This window comes from Loxodonta africana, chromosome 2 (assembly GCF_030014295.1).
Source record: "Loxodonta africana isolate mLoxAfr1 chromosome 2, mLoxAfr1.hap2, whole genome shotgun sequence".
Classification (NCBI taxonomy): Eukaryota; Metazoa; Chordata; class Mammalia; order Proboscidea; family Elephantidae; genus Loxodonta; species Loxodonta africana.
The window spans coordinates 130,488,052-130,494,051 of record NC_087343.1 but is presented as its reverse complement, the minus strand read 5'-3'; positions in this window follow the sequence as shown (position 1 = coordinate 130,494,051).

Sequence of the window (6,000 nt, the reverse complement as noted above, 5' to 3'; positions counted from 1 at the left end):
CCTAGCATAGGGCCAGGCTCATAGTAGATCCCCTGTTGCTAATAACAATCTCTAGTATTTATTGAGCACTTAACTATGTACCATGCACTGTTTTAGACCTTTTGTAGTGACTCACTTGATCCTCACAACAACCGTGTGATATCCCTTCCATCTGCTCTTCCTCAGAGTTTCTAAGTTGAAGGACTGTTCTAGGTATGATATCATGCTATGTGCTAAACATCAAAGCCTCTTTTTATAGCAACTGGAGATATTCCAAGAAAATTTGTTTTTCTACAGGACAACCTCTTTCTTGAACACATTAAGAAAGAAAATGGCATTTTAAATTGGCATCGGCTTGCCTTCATGGGAAAAGGGATAATTCATACCTTTCCTGGTACCTAGGAATCCCTGGGTGGCCACAGAATGATTTAAGTGTGTGGCTACCAACCAAAGAAAGGTTGGCAGTTCAAACCCACCCAGAGACACCTTCAAAGAAAGGTCTGGCAATTTGTTTCTGAAAAATCAGCCATTGAAGACCCTATGGAACACAGTTCTACTCTGACACACATGGGGTCCACCATGAGTTGGAGTTGACTCCATGGCAACTTGCTACTGGTTTAGGAGGCCAGGTTGCAGTGAGCTCTTTGTAGCAGGTATGTTACAATAAAGTGAAGGAGGAATTCAGAGTTTGGGACAAAACAAAAAAAAAAGCCAAACCCAGTGCCGTCGAGTCGATTCTGACTCATAGCGACCCTATAGGACAGAGTAGAACTGCCCCATAGTTTCCAAGGAGCGCCTGGTGGATTCGAACTGCCGACCCTTTGGTTGGCAGCCATAGCACTTAACCACTATGCCCAGGGTTTCCAAAGAGGACCATAAAAAACAAGATAGGGCTTCAAAACCCCCAACCACTTTCCAGGTCTTGAATTGTAAGCTTTTAGAAGATTTGGGCTTCTAAACCATGTTCCTCATCTGAATTTTGAATTTAGGTAGGAGTTGAGTTCCCTTGAGGCATCAATATAAGAATAGTAACTGGCCAGCCAAACAAAGAAAAATGGATTATACCTTAGAAATGAATTGTATCATTATTTATTATGAATACCCCCAGATTATGACAGATTCACATGTAAGTATGCCAGGGAAAAGTAGCCGTGAGCTATAATACACAAAATCATTTATTACCCAAGAGAATTTAGGTGCTAACGTAGATGGTATTGGCATCTTTGAAATTCTGAAACCCACAAAGGATTCCAAGATATAAAGCCAAATATAATACAGAGAGAAATGATTTTGATTATGCAACATTTTTATATAGCATTTTATTTTACATTTTCAGATTGGTTTTCAGTCATTGGTTTATTCTTCATAGCACACCTGGGGAGTATATCCATGCTGTTATCCTCTGTTCACAGCTGAGGCAGTGAAGACTGAAAGAGGCTGGATGTTTTTGTCCAAGGGCACCACAGGGGCAGGGTGAGAAATTGTTCATTCATTAAATTCCGCATCTATTCAGCACCTCCTCTTGGCCCAGCACCTGGGTCTGTTTGGTGGAGGTGCACAGCAGTGGGTACTGTATATGTGGCTTCTGTCTTGCAGGAACTTGCAGTCTGCTGGGGCAGTTCATGGATTATGCCTCCAGGAGTGCTCTAGACAGAAAGGACCAGGGTTTAGAGGAAAAGGTGAGTATTTTCTAAGATTCCTGGAGGCAGTGGAATTTGGGACAGGCCCTTCAGTGATGGGTAGAATTTTGACAGATGGAGCCTACCGTTGGTGAGAAAGATACAAACAGAAAAACAAAGGTGGGCAAATTCAAGATGTATTAGGGAATGTTTGACTCTAGCAGGGCATTTGTGGGGAAAGGGCTGGAGAGTGGAAAGGAGTAGATTTTACCAGCTGAATAGAAGGATTTCAGCCTGTGGGCAATGGGGGCTGGATTCAGGCCCTGACTTCTGCCATTCGCTCATTAATCTAATGTGCTGAGTGTTAATACATGCTTAGGCTACAGGTATTTTCCCATACACAGGCTTTTCTAACCTTCACAGGATTCCAGTGATATATGCATATCATTAGTCTTCCTTTAGTGGATAAAAAAAAATTGATGTGCTTAGAGGTTGAGACTTGCCCAAGATCATATAGCTAATAACAGATGTGGGATTTGAAAGCAGGACTCCTGGCTTCCTGACTCATAGGAAGAATGAGTGCAGGCTCAAGGCAGTTGCTCAGGATGCCCATCTAATAATATGCCCCTTACCCTGACTCAGTGTCCTTCTAGAAATACTAAGTACATTGGAGAGAAATAAAAGTAATTCCTTCACATGTAGATCATTTTATGTGAAAGTCAACCTAGGTCAAAATGAAAGACAAAGACTGTTTCCCTGTATTTTGTCTGCTCTAAAACTAAAAATAAAAGTCTGTTTTTTGATAACTTTAGTCTTGTGAATGTGTTTAATACATTCTGATCTCAGTGTAATCTTTTCACTAAGCCAGAATCTCTCTGGAGTTGGCCAGTTCTGATCCCTAATCCCTTCCCCTTAGTACTGCAACCTAACCCATTAATCTTAGCCCCTTATGAGGTCTCCATCTCAACTTGAAGCTGCGCCCATTAAGAAATAGCTTTTTCTCTAGATAGAGGCTACTAATTAGCACATTTACTATTTTATCAGGCCTAAAATAAAATAACAAGTGAAAAAGAAGTATCGTTAACTAAAAATATTTAGAAAGGAAACAGATTGCTGATTTAAATCTTTCTGCAATGAAATAAAGAGATGCTCTAAGGAGGTGGGTGGATATTTAAGTGACAAAAATTGAAACAGTGAAAATTTTAACATCTGTTAAATAGAGTACTTCCCATTGATCTGCTTTTGTGGAGAAGTTTGTTTTCTAGCCTTTTTTTTTTTAATAATTTTTATTGTGCTTTAAGTGGAAGTTTACAAATCAAGTCAGTCTCTCACACAAAAACCCATATACACCTTGTTACACACTCCCAATTACTCTCCCCCTGATGAGACAGCCTTCTGTCTCCCTCCACTCTCTCTTTTCATGTCCATTTCGCCAGCTTCTAACCTTTACCCTCTCATCTCCCCTCCAGGTAGGAGATGCCAACATAGTTTCAAGTGTCCACCTGAGCCAAAAAGCTCACTCCTCACCAGCATCCCTCTCCAACCCATTGTCTAGTCCAATCCATGTCTGAAGAGTTGGCTTCGGGAATGGTTCCTGTCCTGGGACAACAGAAGGTCTGGGGGCCATGACCGCCGGGGCCCTTCTAGTGTCATTCAGACCATTAAGTCCTGTCTTACGAGACTTTGGGGTCTGCATCCCACTGCTCTCCTGCTCCCTCAGGGGTCCTCTGTTGTGTTCCCTGTCAGGGCAGTCATCGGTTGTAGCCGGGCACCATCTAGTTCTTCTGGTCTTAGGCTGATGTAGTCTCTAGTTCATGTGGCCCTTTCTATCTCCTGGGCTCGTAATTCCCTTGTGTCGTTGGTGTTCTTCATTCTCCTTTAATCCAGGTGGGCTGAGACCAATTGATGCATCTTAGATGGCTGCTTGCTAGCGTTTAAGACCCCAGACACCACTCTTCAAAGTGGGATGCAGAATGTTTTCTTAATAGATTTTATTATGCCAATTGACTTAGATGTCCCCTGAAACCATGGTCCCCAGACCCCTGCCGCTGCTACACTGGCCTTCGAAGCATTCAGTTTATTCAGGAAACTGCTTTGTTTTTGGTTTAGTCCAATTGTGCTGACCTTCTCTGTATTGTGTGTTGTCTTTCCCTTCACCTAAAGTAGTTCTTACCTACTATCTAATTAGTGAATGCCCCTCTCCCACCCTCCCTCCCTCCCCTCCTCTCGTAACCACAACAGAATGTTTTCTTCTCAGTTTAAACTATTTGTCAAGTTCTTATAATAGTGGTCTTATGCAATATTTGTCCTTTTGCAACTGACTAATTTCATTCAGCATAATGCCTTCCAGGTTCCTCCATATTATGAAATGTTTCACAGATTTGGAGGAGTTTTGTTTGTTTTTTGAAGAAAATTCCTTTCTATGATCAGTCAGAAAAGTCTACCTCTAAAACAAATATCTTCCATGAATAACAGGCCAATATTGACCTTCTACAGGAAGGCAAATAAGAAACCACCAAAATGGGACATTTTAAAATGCTAAATCCAATATACAACGTTCTCCTGGTCTTCCAACACTCCAGTGCCTCATTTGGTTTTTCCCAGCCTGCACTTTATGACCCAAGTCATGGATAATCATGAGTAAATGGCTGAGTGTTTTTCCACCCCTTCAGAAGCTGAAAGAGAGAAAGTAAACTTTAAAGACTGATCAAGTTTCATCTAAGATGTCAAGGATTCCCTTCGATATCAAAGCAAGCGCTAGACCAGAAAATTGTACCTGATTCCTCCTGTGACTTAGAAGTCCGTGACTTTTCCCTCTGATTTAAAGGAAAGCAATGGGCTGGGACATGGGTGATCTATATTTCACTGAGGAAACCGATAAAATTAATTAATGATGCCTTAGCATCTAGAACTGCAAGGCAGGGGAACACTTATCTTGAGATATTGGAAAAACAGGACTTTGAAAGACTCAGAGGAAATCATATAACTTACTGTAACCATTTGCATCTCTTTACAGGGGAAAAATCCACAATGCACACTTCTGGAATTTCCCGTAGTGATGGAAGACAGTGTTCGGGACACTTACATGAATCCCGCTGAAGGCATGTATTAGCATTCATTTCCCCTAACTATTGAAATGAAGCCTGTGTGCTTCTTTCTCTAGCTAAAATGATCAACAAAAATGCTGAGATTCTTAATAAAAAAAGATCATTAAGGTAGAAACATGCTATAATTAATCTTATTTTAAAAACATTTCCTGTGCATAATAGAACATTTTCCCAACCAATGAGACTAACTTTACTGAGTCTTTGCTCATAGAGCTTCTGAATCTGATTGAGCTCTAATGGATATTATAGGTAGAAAAATGTGTGAGAAGTTAAGTAGCATTTCAACTTGCTAGCTGCTGAAGGCCAGTCCAGGAGTTCCCAGGAAACCTTCATGTCAGCTGACCAAACCCTGAGAGTCTCTGTGGGGAGGTTGTTGGTTTTGTCCTGACTTAGGAACACAAGGTCATTTTAGTTAGAGCAACATAAGTGTCTCAAGGAACTTTTAATAACGTCCACAGCACTGACTACAGTGTTATCCACAGAGATAAGTACTAAGTAAATATTTGTTAAATAGGATTTAATTGTTAGCAGGTACTGAGCTTAACCAAAGCAGAAAACTGCCTGTGGAAATACAACCTAAACCCTTAGGAGGTCTAAGGAAAGAGCATGGTCAAGGTCAAGAGGGCCCAGGAGAGTCATGCTTGCCTAGGATTCATGGGCAAATCATCTATGGAGGAGGAGGTCAGGGCACTAAGTCTCGCTCATGGTCACATAACCCATTTAATGGAAGTGAACTGGAATGTTAAAATGGACCTGGCCCTTTCAAAGCAAAATGGAAAAAAAAAAAAAAAAAAGTTTGTTTTCTGCCTCTCTTTTCCAAGAAGCTGAAAATACAGTTCTAATGAGCCCTTAGCTGTAGGCTCAAAACCTTTACAAGATCTGTCTCCAAGGCTAGAAACTCCGTCTCTGCCTCCCCACTCTCATTCACCCTCAACTTGAGATAGGTCTCATTTTGACCACGTACTCCTTCAGTCACTTGGGAGAGATGAGAAGAGGCTAAATGTAACTATGCAAAACCCATCAGCGATAGTAGAAAACAACTTCAGTCTTAACATCAGAAGTGGGTAAGTTGTGTGAATGTGTACAAATATTTACTAAGAATATTTTTCAGAAGAATGCATTTATAAGCACTCTAATTTCTTTATAAGTAATGTGTAAGAGAAATTTAACTAACTGTATTTCAGAGCTTTTATATTATTTGCTGCCATCATTGGCCCTTTGTGACTGGACCATCTGTGTCTGCTTATTAGTCCTGGTGGTAAAGGAAATTGCTATACTTTAGTGGTGGGAAAGGA